Source organism: Chrysemys picta, chromosome 3 (genome assembly GCF_011386835.1).
Source record: "Chrysemys picta bellii isolate R12L10 chromosome 3, ASM1138683v2, whole genome shotgun sequence".
In the NCBI taxonomy this organism is placed as follows: Eukaryota; Metazoa; Chordata; order Testudines; family Emydidae; genus Chrysemys; species Chrysemys picta.
In genome coordinates this window covers 71,346,731-71,361,422 of record NC_088793.1, presented here as the reverse complement: position 1 = coordinate 71,361,422, position 14,692 = coordinate 71,346,731, and the positions used below count along the sequence as shown (strand labels likewise).

Sequence of the window (14,692 nt, the reverse complement as noted above, 5' to 3'; positions counted from 1 at the left end):
TCTTCCATACTTGTATTCACACTGGTGCTGCCTCCTTCTGGAATTGAGGATCTGGAAGGAAAATATTCAAGTGCTTACATGTTTTGTGACGTGTCTCACTCTTCACTTCAGTCTATGCAACATGCACAAGGTAGAGGATGTCTTTTTTTTTTTTTTTTTTTAATAATTTTTCTTCACTGCTGCCTTGAGCAACTTTTCTCTTCTGGCTGTTGGGTTACTAACAGACTTTAAAGGTATTTTCTTTGACAGATGTATTTCAGGTTTTAAAGAATGCCATGATATAGTGCAGGGGTAGGCAACCTTTCAAAAGTGGTGTGCCGAGTCTTCATTTATTCACTTTAATTTAAAGTTTCGCGTGCCAGTAATACATTTTAGCGTTTTTTTAGAAGGTGTCTCTCTCTAAGTCTATATTATATAACTAAACTATTGTTGTATGTAAAGTAAACAAGGTTTTCAAAATGTTTAAGAAGCTTCATTTAAAATTAAATTAAAATGCTGATCTTACGCCGCCAGCCTACTCAGCCCGCTGGGTGTGGGGGGGGGGTTCAGGTCAGAGGGCTGGGTGTTGGGGGGGGGACGGGGACTCAAGGTCAGGGCAGAGGGCTGGGGCTGTGGGGGTACAGGGCAGAGGGCTGGGTGTGTGTTGGGGTGGGGGGTGCAGGGCAGAAGGCTGGGGTGCTCCCAGCCCCCTGCCCTGAGCGGCTCATGGCAGGGGTCTGGGAGGGATATGCCCTGTTCCTCCCCCTTCCCCAAGGCCCGTCCCTACCTCTCTCTGCCTGCTCTACGGAGCAGCGAGCACACTGCTGCTCGGCTCTGCTCCTCTGGGAGGAGGAGGGGCCGGAATACACCACGCTGGGGGAAGAAGCGGGGGAGGAGGGAAGCTTGGCTGCCGCAGGACCAAGGTTCTGCCTCCTGCCCCCGCAGGGGAGAGCGGTGGGCGGGGGGGGCTGAGTGGGGCTGGGGGCCGGGACCCCCCCCACTGCTCTCCCCTGCGGGGGCAGGAGGCAGAAGCTTGGTCCTGCAGCAGCCAAGCTTCCCTCCTCCCTCGCTTCTTCCCCCAGCGTGGTGCTTTCCGGCCCCTCCACCCCTCCTCCTCCTCCTCCTCTCACCGGGCAGGCAGCGTGCCGCTCAAACTCAGCTTGCGTGCCGTGTTTGGCCTGCGTGCCATAGGTTGCCGACCCCTGATATAGTGGCTGCTCTGCCTCTCTGTTTGCCACCAGTGCAGTGAGCAACATTTACTTCTAACCTGTGACATCAGCAGGTGGTGGTTGCCAGTCACAGCATATACCACTTCCTTTCCTCATGTTGCTTCTACACAATGGTTCTATATTGTTTTCTTGCTTCTGTCTCTGGTGATCTGGCAGTTCGCTTCTTTTGTCACACAAGTAGTTGAAGAACTTTGCCTCCAAGCCAAGAACTGATTGTTAGAACTCTGTAGGCATACATGGGGCATGCCACTGTACTACAAAAGGGGTCTGTACCATGTATAATTGGCAAACGAGATGTCATCTTCATGGCCAACAGCCAGGTCAAAAGATGGAGCATAGGATCCATGAGGCTCTGCACCCAGGTGTGCTTAACTTGGTCAATAAGGCCATGGAATTTAGGTTCAAGTTTTGATCTTGGCCTGTCTGCACTCCGTTATGAAGAGAGATAATCGTGAAAGGGATTTCTAGAGCTCACACTTCCTACATGCAATAAGGCTATTGTGTTCACTTTTACTGAGGCTTCAGAAGAGGAGGAACTTTCTTGTTGCTGTGCTTCAGGTTGAGAGGTCTTTAGTTCTTCCCAAAGATCTAGGAGGCCTTTTCTGGTGCCTCAGTTGCAGATCCAAAGAATGTTCTCTTATGAGCCAGGTAATCTGGCTCATTTACTCAGAGCTCATCATTTGTGGAGTCATGTTGGAAGAGCCCAGATAGATGCCCAATTCTCTCCAGCAGAAAACTTTAACAAATTTTATAAACTTCACTTGGGGAGCTCAGAAGCTGGCAGGTGATTCCCAAAGTGGGCTTGGCAGTGACTCCATTTTACAATGCTCATTTATACCATTAAGAAGCACACTTTTCCTTAGAAATTCCCTAGACAGAAAAACAGAGGGAGCTCTTATGAAGAAATATGAACTTGCTGGAAGTGTGGGGTGTGGCATTTTCCTCCGTGTATATATCTTCAGGGCAGCTCAGCAGTGGATATTAGGGATTTACTCTGAGTAGAGGCTTTAATTTAAATTCTCTAGAAATATCTCTAGGGGGCTAAATATGTGCAAACTCCTCCCCTCCAGAGGTCTAAGATGGCACAGTGTCAAAATGCAAGATTATTTTAAAATGACAGTAAAATTATTCTGATTTTTCCTTTTTAGTTAAGGGGGTTTAGTTATGTCTTCCCCCTTCTCTCTCTTCATGTAGAATGAGCCTCCTGGTTAGCCATCCTGTTAACCAGTAGTTTGGAATCCACTCTGAAATAAATCCATGAACCTCACAGTTCTCTTCTCTCAGAGCAAGCAAAACTCTGGGACCAGCTTATCTAGGAATCAGCAAGCTTAATTGATCAGAAAGCAAGCAAGTTCAGGAGGAAACTTCTGTTAGAAAGTCCCTGTTCAGCTGGAGACCAAACAAGCTTAGATTTCTTTCCCATCCTTTCCACAGAACATAGAGAATCCCTTTCAGAGATTAATCTTTGCTTATCGGTATAGTCAGGCATTGATCCAAATGAACAACACAGCACAAACAGAATGTCTTTTTCTGAATTCCCACAAAAGACCTGGTAAAGGCTCTCTAAAGGAATGCTTGTGAGAGTTTTCTGATGATGATCAAGCATCTTCTGATACTGCTACAGTGGCAGATTTTTCAGTCCATATGTTAGTAACAGATCAGGTTCTTCAAACTTTCCGATCATTTGTCTGAGCAGTCCATTAGTTTCTTGCTTGTGGTTTGCCTGTGGTGTTACCAACTGCTAAAATTATCACTTGGCTTTGGCTTGGTTTTCCACCCCCCCCTTAAATGAAGTTAGCTCTAACCAAGACCCTTTCATAGATTCATAGATTATAGGACTGGAAGGGACCTCGAGAGGTCATCGAGTCCAGTCCCCTGCCCGCATGGCAGGACCAAATACTGTCTAGACCATCCCTGATAGACATTTATCTAACCTTCAACTATGCACTAAAAAGGCCTGTTTTCACCAGTGTCAGAGGCTGCTCACTCATTTCCTACCTTTCTATTTAGTGGCACACTGTGCTGTTCCCCTCACATCATGGCTCATTCCTCAATCTCCTGGTATCTAAATAAACTTCCTGTCTGCTTAAATTTTTTATGTTAATATTTTTTATCCAAATAGTGAATCTTTACCTTTAGAATGGTCCAGAAAGTGGGTCTTTCTTGCTTGCCAATGAACAAAATATCGCCTCTCAGGTTGCTTTTAGAGCCTTCATGACATAATCTTTCTCAAACTTTGGTACACAAAAAGCTTTCTGAACTCTCATAGCTGATATTCTGCAGCTCGATTTTTAGCATTCTATACTGCAGACAGTTTTGAACCATTTTCACCTTTACACAGCAGATCAGTATCGCCACATAAAAGTCAAAACTGAAATCTGACTACTTCTGCCTTCTTTCAACGACTTTCTTAACTATTTGTGAGACAAAGTGGGTGAGGTAATATCTTTTATTGGACTAACTTCTGTTGGTGAGACAGACAAACTGGTCCAATAAAAGATATTGTCCACCCACATTGTCTCTCTAATATCTTGAGACCAACATTGGTACAACAATGTTGCACTAACTATTTGTCTCATTCACAAAAAGTGATGAAAGAAATGATGAATTGATGGATTTGTTCTATGTATTAAATTTATTCCAGACAGTTGTGAGCAAAAGTTGAACTGAATTTAAAATAACTATAAAACATAAAGTAAAGGTTAAACATAAACAAAACATCAAAATTAGAAAAGAATTGAAGACTACACATATCCAAATGAATACTTTTAATATTGAATCCTTAATCCATTCATTTCAGGGCTGAGAACACCCCCATTTTAGTTCAAGGGTGTGTGCGATTGACTGGCCTTCTATGACTTTTTAATTTATCTAGTCTTCTGATGCCACAGTGACAGGTCAGAATTATTGCTATAAATCTTAAGAATTTCTTGCCTTTGCAGAAGAGATCAGCATGTCTTTGGTATCTCCTTTTCCATTTGCATTCTTCAGAACATCGCCAGTAAAGGTTATTTTCGCTCCTCTCTATCAATGAGAAATCCAGATTCAAAATGCATTTTAACTGGTGCTCAATTCCACATTTAATGGCTCTTGATTGTTGTGGTCACATAATAAATAAATTAATCTGATAACTTACGTGCTCATGCAAATGTTGAAGATCTTTCTCTATCTAAAGGTTCGTTTTCATCAGTGTTAGCAGCAGCCCTCATATACGTCCAATCTGTAGGTAAAAGGAAGTGCCATATATGAGAAAAATAAACAGCTGAGTCTCATATGTACTGGCTTAAACAAAAATCAAATGCTCAGAATATTTTAGAAAATTTCACGTTGTAGCTTTCAATTTGAATGTAACGCCAATATTTAAAAAGGGCTCTAGAGGTGATCCCAGCAATTACAGACCGGTAAATTTAATGTCAGTACCAGGCAAATTAGTTGAACAATAGTAAAGAATAAAATTGTCAGATACATAGAAGAACATAAATTGTTGGGCAAAAGTCAACATGGTTTCTGTAAAGGGAAATCGTGTTTTACTAATCTATTAGAGTTCTTTGAAGGGGTCAACAAACATGTGGACAAGGGGGATCCAGTGGACATAGTGTACTTAGATTTCCAGAAAGCCTTTGACAAGGTCCCTCACCAAAGGCTCTTATGTAAATTAAGTTATCATGGGATGAGAGAGAAGGTCCTTTCATGGATTGAGAACTGGTTAAAAGACAGGGAACAAAGGGTAGGAATAAATGGTAAAGTCTCAGAATGGAGAGGGGTAACAAGTGGTGTCCCCCAAGGGTCAGTCCTAGGACCAATCCTATTCAACTTATTTATAAATGATCTGGAGAAAGGGGTAAAAAGTGAGGTGGCAAAGTTTGCAGATGATACTAAACTGCTCAAGATAGTTTAGACCAAAGCAGACTGTGAAGAACTTCAAAAAGATCTCACAAAACTGATTGGGCAAGAAAATGGCAAATGAAAGTTAATGTGGATAAATGTAAAGTAATGCACATTGGAAGAAATAACCCCAACTATACATACAATATGATGGGGGCTACAACGAATCAGGAAAAAGATCTTGGAGTCATCGTGGATAGTTCGCTGAAGACGTCCACGCAGTGTGCTGCGGCGGTCAAAAAAGCAAACAGGATGTTAGGAATCATTAAAAAGGGGATAGAAAATGAGACGGAGAGTATCTTATTGCCCTTCTATAAATCCATGGTACACCCACATCTTGAATACTGCGTACAGATGTGGTCTCCTCATCTCAAAAAAGATATACTGACATTAGAAAAGGTTCAGAGAAGGGCAACTAAAATTATTAGGGGTTTGGAATGGGTCCCATTTGAGGAGAGATTAAAGAGGCTAGGATTTTTCAGCTTGGAAAAGAGGAGACTAAGGGAGGATATGATAAAGGTATATAAAATCATGAGTGATGTAGAGAAAGTAAATAAGGAAAAGTTATTTACTTGTTCCCATAATACAAGAACTAGGGGCCACCAAATGAAATTAATGGGCAGCAGGTTTAAAACAAATAAAAGGAAGTTCTTCTTCATACAGCACACAGTCAACTTGTGGAACTCCTTGCCTGAGGAGGTTGTGAAGGCTAGGACTATTACAGCGTTTAAAAGAGAACTGGATAAATTCATGGAGGTTAAGTCCATTAATGGCTATTAGCCAGGATGGATAAGGAATGGTGTCCCCAGCCTCTGTTTGTCAGAGGGTGGAGATGGGTGGCAGGAGAGAGATCACTTGATCATTGCCTGTTGGGCTCACTCCCTCTGAGGCACCTGGCATTGGCCACTGTCGGTAGACAGGATACTGGGCTAGATAGACCTTTGGTCTGACCCAGTACGGCCGTCCTTATATTCTTATGAATGTGATTAAAATTAAGAAACTACAGTTTGTCAAGATAATAGAAAACATGCCATATCATGATACGTAAGGAGCTTGATTTATTTCACTTAACAAAGAAAAGGTTAAGGGGTGACTTGGTCAGTCTATAAATACCTACATGGGGAATAAATATTTGATGATTTGCTCTTCAATTTAGCAAATAAAGGTACAACACAGTCCAATGGCTGGAAGTTGAAGCTAAACAAATTCAGACTGGAAATAAGGCAATTTTTAACAATGAGGGTAACTAACTATTTACCAAAGGTCATGATGGAGTTTCCATCACTGGCAATGTTTAAATCGAGATTGGACAGCTTTTCTAAAAGATATGCTGTAGGAATTATTGGGGGTGGGGGTGTTCTGTGGCCTGTGTTATACAAGAGGTCAGATTAGGTGATCCAATGGTCCCTTCTGTCACTCTCTGATACCTTTGCTGCGTTACATGGTTTTAGAGCTCTGAGTATATAAATGCCATCCCTTTGAAGGAAGTTTTGCTGGTCAAGCACTATGCACTTGGTGAGCATGACCCATTCATTACTTGCTAAAATGTGTTTGAACATGAAAGGATAAGATGACAAAATTAAGCATGGCCTAAAGTTGTCTTCTACTGCTGCCGGGTCTACTGTTGCTTGACATTGGTTAAATTGCTTGGTTAGCTAGTTTTAAATATAGTTAATTTCTCCCCTGCTCACAAATTGACCTTAGACCAGTGGTGGGAAACCTGTGGCCCATCAGAGTAATCCACTGGCGGGCCGGGAGACACTGTTTACGTTGACCATCCGCAGGCATGGCCGCCCGCAGCTCTCAGTGGCTGCGGTTCACTGGGAGCTGCAGGCAGCCATGCCTGTGAACAGTCAATGCAAACACGGTGTTGTGGCCCGCCAGAGGATTACTCAGACGGGCAGCCTGCGGCCCATGGGCCGCAGGTTGCCCACCACTGCCTTAGACCTACCTCAGAGCTCTCTTCCAATTGGGTCTGCTATTTCTTTTCATTTTAAACTCTAAAATTAACTGTGAACAAGGAAGTAGGTACTTGAATGCTCTGGTGAAGAGTACACTGCTTATGAGAAGTTGCATGTGATGGAAGTAAGGGGATGCCAGTGAGTTAAAACTTCTTAGGAGAAATTTTAGTATTTAACCCTAATGTTAGCAGAGAATAAAATTAGTTAGCTAAACATAGCTACAGAGATGCCACATTTAGCCATGATCAGGAAATGTTTGGTGATGCAACTGGCATGACTGCAATATAGAAAAGTCCCTTGTTCCCAGCTGAGAACACTGATTCTGCTAAAAGAAGTAGAGAATGATATTTTCAGTAGATATGGAGATGCATTGCAGTTGGTGAGACACTTGTGAATTTCAGAACTGTAGATAGTAGGACAGACAAAGTGACTGACTGTTTGGCAGAAGTAGCTGATTTCTCTGCCAATACAAAGGTGTAAATATAAGGCTACATCACAACTTTCACACCAGGTAAATGTTAATACCATTTGTCAGGCTACAGCTGGATGCTGATGTCTGTCATGTGCTATGACTAATGCCAAGATACTTGAGTAAGAGATGAGAGGGATATTTTAGAGAGGCACATCACAATGTCTTTTTTAATATAGTACAACTGCACATTAGATTATGGATTTTTACACTGTACTTCTACCTGGTTAGAGTGTCTGTACTTCAGTTTCATGATAGTGACAAGACTCTCATTTAACATTTTGTACCTTCTTCCAGTCCTGTGTGTGATATTCCTTGGGATTATACCTAAATGCTGGCTGAACTTTTGTTCTGCAGTGGGATGTTAAGATAAGCTTACTAAAATCATGATAAAACAGTTAATCACACCCTTTCCAAAAGTGTTATTGCCCTTCCTGAGCAGCGGGTTTGGTATCATAATTTTCCTTGACTGCTGGTCTATAATAGAAACAAACACATAGATAATAGATTTCACTTCTTTTAGCTATGGTCTTCCTACCCCCTTCCTCTTATCAAGAAATATGTCTGACTTCTAAAGGATGAAAGGAATGCTTCTCTTGCTTTAGTTAAGCTAAACAAATTGGTTTCTTTACTGTAATTTATGGAAATGTTGGCCTTCTATAAATAACCAACTGAGGATAAATTCTGCTCTGTTACACATGTAAATCCAGTGAAGGTAATGGGGTTGCATTTGTGTAACTGAGAATGCTATTTGTCCAATGGTTTGTAATTTGAGAAAGGAGTGTGTTTTGTACATTGATTTATAGGGAATTAGTGTATAGCTCAAAAATATCCACTCATTTGCAGTACTTTTTTGAGGATCTCTCTGATCTATTACAAACCACCTCTGGTCTGTATCTGAAAATATCATAACTGCACAGACCTGCCTGAGGGCTTGAACCTACCTCAGAACCTGTATGAGTGGGCAAAATTTGGTTCATACTTGCCAGGGATGAACTTGCACTGTATATACAAGATAATTTTCAAGATTAAATTATGGCTTGATCCCTCCTTTTCATGAGTATTTGCACAATCATTTGGGTGCCAGAGTTGTTTTATATATTGTATCTAAATTCTGCATATTCCCATGTTTGAGGAAAGATAGATAAGCAACAATATTGAGCAGCATCACATTCCTACTTACTGCTTTATGTGGTAGGATGGCTTACTGATACCTTATTTCCATGCGTATTTAGCTTCACACCTTTTTATCTTCTGCTTACTGGGTGTAGTAATTGTTCTTCTTTATAACTGTAGTTTAATTGAATTTTAAATTGGTGTTGAGATTATGCTGGTGGCTTGATGGGAAGTTAAGCTATCTATTCATCTGCTTAAGTACTTTCATAATCCTCATCACTGTAGTGTCTGAGAGCCTCACTGGCATAAATGAATTTACCCTATCAGTATCTCTGTGAGGTAAGAAAGTAGTACCCCCCATTGTACTTATGGGCGACTGAGGGATAGAGAAAGGGTAGAATTTACCAAAGTCCGACAGATCTGAGTCCCAGCCCAGTAACTTAACCAAATACCATTCTTCTCTTTTTATATTAAAATTTTATTATTTCTGTTTAAAAAAAAACAAAAACCTTCCCAGTAGGACTAGATCTGGTGCTGCCCTTACACATTTAAAAGGATAAAACTAACTATAAATTTTAAAATGGATTGCAATGAAATGTAACACCGTTCAGAAGAAGATTAATAACTATAACTTGCAGTGTTTGGAAAGGGAATGGTCAAAAGGATTTTAAAAAGTTTATCACACACTCCTTTTAATACTCTACAAATAACCTACTTTTGATCCCCAAGGGTACATCTACACAGTAAGCAGCAGCCTACGGCATCAAGTCTCTCAGCCTAGTTCTACAGACCAGGGCTTGTGCTATGGCAGTAAAAATAGCTGTTCAGACGTTTGGTCTCAAGCTGGAGCTTGGTTCTGAAGCTTAGGGAGGGGGTGCATTTGAAGGCTGCTTGTGGTCAGACCCTAATCAAATTCAGTGGACTCTGCGCAAGTTCATTGTTCTTCCCCCACTGAGTCATATGCAGTAATGGGGCCTAAAGTCAGTTATAGAGCTCAGTGCTTCCCAGACATAACTGAAACAAGACTAGTTTTGATAGATATGGCTACCAATGGTTACTTATTGCTGAATCTATCCCTAGCAACAAAGTACCGTGCTATGTCAGGATAATCGGGGAGGGGTGTATTACTCTAAAACAGTAGCAACCTATAACGTTAATTCTGAAAGACGTGTTAGATTAAAATACTAATTTTTACTTTTTTTAGCAACTAAATGACCATAAGCAATTCTTATTACAATATAGGAAAGGAGATGGATGATGCCATTCTGGAAGTAGTTTGGCTACATCTTAAAGTAGATATCTGGATTGATTATTAGGAGAGCATATTAAATAACTGGAATTTAAATACTGGTGCTGCTTCATTGTAATAATTTCCCCATAGGCACATTAGTAATACTGCTAAATAGAGAATTTAATAGACTTTAATAATGTGTATTTAGAGACCCTATACACAAAGGAATTATGTATCAAACATTCATTATGGTAAATTGCTACCTTTTTATTTAACTAGAAATCTGTTGAAACAAAACCATTGCAGTGCACATGGCAACATGTTGCTTGGTGTTAACAAACTGAATAATTAATGCTACTTTCTATTTTATTTTACCTATTCTGACAAAAGTTGCAACCATACAATTAATCTTTGCGCAAAATAACTATAATGTTGAGAAATTGCAAATTACATCTCTCTTTGTTTGAAAACTTCTCTAACTGGTGTTCAGCTGCTGCTCCCTCAAATTTAATAGATTAGAAGCAAAATTTGTTTTTTCAGTGATACACCCACCCAATGTTTAAATCAGAAGTACCATTTAAGAAAAGTAGAAAAACCTAATTAAAAAGAAGACTTAGTAAGCAATTCTGTAAGCAAGTTTTGCATTGGATTTCAATTTGATTTCAGTGTGCTTGCTGCTGAGAGCCCTGCTGGAGTGTGTGAGAGAAAAATAAGAAGCAGATGCTTTTGGTAGAACAGTAGGGCATTTATCTCTTTTAATGAGATAACATCATTAGTGCTGACAAAGTGCTGCAAATCAATACATGTAATGGACTGCTGCTATCTTTCAATAGTACACAGATTGTCATCCTACTTCAGAACATTAGAATCTGCTGAATCACAGGTTCAAGCTTTATCTGTACCTCCAGTCCTTGGCTTTAATCTTACAAAAATAGGAACATACCTCAGGGATATATGCGGTGGAGGCAGAGATGCATCGATTTTATGAATCTGGAAATATGGAGATTGTTTAGAAGCAGCACAATGCTGCGGTGGTTCAAGAACCTTATTTTAATTGGGAAATGGGAGTTTTTACTCAGTTTGCTGATATGTATTTTAGCCTGATTCCTTCTTCCTAAAATGGCTGCAATCTTTTTTTCTGCCCTCTGCCTGCTTCCTTAGAACACTGGTGTAATGTCATCAACACTAATCATGTCAGACTGTGACACTGATGACCCTGACATTCTGCAACAAAGAGCTGTAGAAGAAAGGAGAGTGAGGTGGCTGGTATGAGGGGCAAAGAAAAGCAGCAGGAGGAAAAAAAAAAAATCTGTGGGTCAAAGCATTTTTTGAATACAAAATCTGTAGGTGTAGAATCATAGATATTTCAGACACCAATGTATACAAGGTGAATTCTGATACAGATTTAAAATGGGATGGGCATGTTTTCTTTTATTCCTCCCTTTTCAAATGGTAAATAGCAGGCTACAGCACTGATGATATAAAAATATTTAGTTTTTTTCTGAAGGCTTAATAAAAATCTCAGGTGCTCAGATACTATGATGAGCGTGGTATAAGAAGCTATACAGAATAGAATAGTTAAAACCCCCTAACTTCTCCTGCCCCCCTCCCCCATCATGAAAATGCTCACCTAAAATGTCTAAATCACCTAAATCTTGTGAGGTATGTCCTCTACTTGTCAGAGAGTGCTATAGTCACATTTCAGCATCAGTATTCATTCCAGGAAAGAAATTGCCTTTAAACAGCTTAATCTGAACTGGTCAAATAAAACCTTCCATGGTTCCTCCCCCCTGGCCCTTTGTACCTTCCCAGCACCTGTTTATGGTGACAGGATATAAACAATGTTGCAAGATTCCTCAATGTTAACTATTGCTTGACAATTTAGCTAATTGGTTCAAGGTCATGCAGTTTCTCCTCTCCTCTCTTCCCCCTCCCCCTAACCCCCAGTCCTCTGCAGTCTTCACATTAGGTATTTTCATTGGTGAGTGACCTCCCAGATTTGCTATGTCATGACCTGGAAGCTCAACATTTGCTGTATTTCAGATGCTTTGAATTCAGATTCTCTCCTTTCAGACTGAATTTACAGCTCAAATTAATCATCCGAACACTTCTACAACACATGGTCTTGATTGCAGGCTCAGCTGTTTTATCTAGTCTACTGTACCATGCCCATCATTGTGGTTTCTGTGCAGTTCCTGAATTAGAAATCTGTTACTCTAAAACAGGAGTAGTCAATAGGCAAGACCGCAGGCCAAATCTGGACCGCCAGATACTTTTGAATGGACCACTAAATCTTTTTATTTACTTATTATTATCATTATTGTTATTGTGGTGTGAAAAAATGTTTCTTTGGAGTCTGAACCTTGACTATCCCTTGACCAAGAAATTTGGACCTTGACAAAAAAACAATTGACTATCACTGCTCTGAGAGATCCCTCCTCTCCCCTTTCACAAAGGATGGAAATGGAAGCAGGGATTAAGGGCCAAGGAATGGAATTTATTTTTTAACGTTGTATAATAAGGTTCCCTTGGTATGATTACCTATTTTTTTTTCTGAGCGTGGTGTCAATATTTACATAGCTTTGAAGTTGTATCTGAGCTTTGGGTATCTTGCTGCTTCACTGTAAGTGTTAGGAAAAAAATGCAGTATCTACAGTTGCTCATTAGTACTGTTACACAGTATATGCAGTTTAGCAGGTTTAGGGATGGTCCTTCAAATGCTACTTATTTTAGGGCTGGGTGAAGTGTTATTGACTAGAGAATTCGCACAGAAGTAAGTGTTGATGGGATAGGGCCTTTAGTATATGATCACTGCATTGGCGGGCCAAATCCCGCTCATCTTACTTTCATGAGTAGTCCCACTGGCTTCATGCAGCACATGGCAATCGATCTTTCAGAGTGTGAAACCATGTTTTGTGAGATATATGTTCAAGTGTTGTATTTTTGGCTGGCATGCATTAAGGAAATGGGGAGTAACAAGAGAAAAGATTACATAACTCTTCTGCTGTGCTTACTTCATATGGCTAGACTCTTGCATTTAATTTAAAAAAAAACCTCAGTCTCTTATCACGTTAGTCATCCTTTCTAAAATTGAACCATGGGTTTTTGGTAAGTGACTGAACATGTCATCTCTCTGTAAATTCATCTTCAATTAAGATAGCAAAATAAGTCATGATGTTTCCACAGTCAGAGAAGCTAAATTTATTTGGCTGTATCTGTTGGATAATCTGATTCTCCAGCCTATAAAGCTCCCCCTATTCCAGTGTAGGTTTATTGGTTCCCCAATCTGCAGCAGTGATAGTCATGAGAGTGGGTTTTTTTTTTGATATTGGTATAGTAATCCTTTAAAGCAGCTTTAGGACATAGTAACTGGCATTCAGACATACAAATTGCATAATTTTATGTCAGGTAAGGAAGGATCCATATAAGGGAGTTATGGCCATGGGGCCTGTTCATCTTTTCTTTTCCCTGCTCCTGCTCCCACTGTCTCCACACTACCTCTCTCCTCTGCTCTCTGTTCTCTTCCACCATGCCTTGGCTGTTCTGTTTGGTGCAAGATATCAGCAGCAAACCTTGCCAGTGCATTGCATGTATTGAAAAGGCTGGCAGGGGAGAGGAGCAGGAAACAGTGTCAGCTGTTGCTGATGTAGCAGCCCTGGGAGGCTGGGGGAAGCAGTGCAGGTGCCACGTCAGTATGATTCCTCCTCCTTCAGATTGAACCACAAAACTTGGAGACTTACGCGTGAAAAGAGGTAATCTCAGGTCAAAATGGGGAGTTCTTAATTCAAGAACATACCAATATTCTAAACATCACCAGAAGAGCTGTGGCCTCATGTTGTAGAACTTTTAAACGAGAAGAGGCCTGAGGAGAAACAGAATATTGGGAGATGCAGTTAAAGTGAAGGGGAATGTAAGTGTGTGAGAGAAGCTTGGTTTATTTTTTTAGTGTGATATAGGGACGTGGTTGCAAGTCAGGAGATCTGGGTTCTACTCCCAGTTTCACAAGAGGGTTCTGGTGTACCTCTGTTAGTTAATTTTTGTGCCTTAATTTCCTCAACTGCAAAGTCAGGAATAATACTTAATAAGTCACTAATGTTTGTAGAGTGCTTTGAGATCCTTTATGAAAAGCACTTAAAAGTGCAAGGTATTACTATCTCTGAAATGTCTTTCAAATTAAATATCTTTGTGTCTCAGTAGTTAATATATTTACAAAAGCTCCCTTGCCTGGCTTTTTAGCAACTCAATGAGATACTTCCTGATGGCTCACACTATTTGGCTTTATCTAAACATCTTGTGAAAGCATTTCATAATTCCAGAAGTGTACAGGTAGGGCAGTCCTTCCTAAGCTTGTTAAAGATACCTTTCTCTTGATATCTACAGAAAGTGAATATTTTATAAGATGTTTTTCATTATGTTGCAACATTCAGATGAAAAATGCATTACATTTATCCTTTCAGTGAAATAAGGTACTTCCCCATTTCCACCAAGAGGTGTACACTTAATTGCTTCATGAATGATGTGAAGTCTTGGAATGCAATCTAGTCATTGCTCATTAACTAGCTGAACCTATTAAACCTGGACAGCGAGCAGAACTGAGCCAGCAGCCCTTGATTGTGGGCGGCTGATGGAGCTCTGGGAACAAGCTGTGACTGTAAAGTGGAATTGGCAGTGGACTCCCATCAACTTCCTCTGTTTGAACTTCATTTAGACTTCTGGAGTTAAGAAATGATTTCAGGGTGGGGAGAAGGAGAAGGAAGGGAAGAAAACATGATAGCAAAGGTAACAGCTAAAAGACAAAGTTTTAAAATGACACACAATTCTA

The 14,692-nt window shown here is 40.4% G+C and overlaps 1 protein-coding gene and 1 long non-coding RNA gene across 10 annotated transcripts in view; one reads left to right on the top strand and one right to left on the bottom strand.

Annotated features, from left to right (window-relative positions):
• BACH2 (BTB domain and CNC homolog 2) overlaps positions 1-14,692 on the top strand; it is a 252,104-nt gene that overhangs the window by 61,430 nt on the left and 175,982 nt on the right. Inside the window, exon 1 of one of the 9 annotated variants that reach the window (XM_065588202.1) lies at positions 11,074-13,622. The exons of 6 other annotated variants lie outside the window; for them this stretch is intronic. The gene's annotated coding sequence lies outside the window, so the exon portion shown is untranslated. 2 more of the 9 variants (XM_065588204.1, XM_065588203.1) reach the window with 2 other exon arrangements.
• LOC135982272 (uncharacterized) lies at positions 4,049-10,948 on the bottom strand. The gene is made up of 3 exons (XR_010599537.1): positions 10,814-10,948; positions 4,345-4,428; positions 4,049-4,232 (listed from the first exon to the last, which is right to left on the bottom strand). It is a non-coding gene; the product is annotated as an uncharacterized LOC135982272 (long non-coding RNA).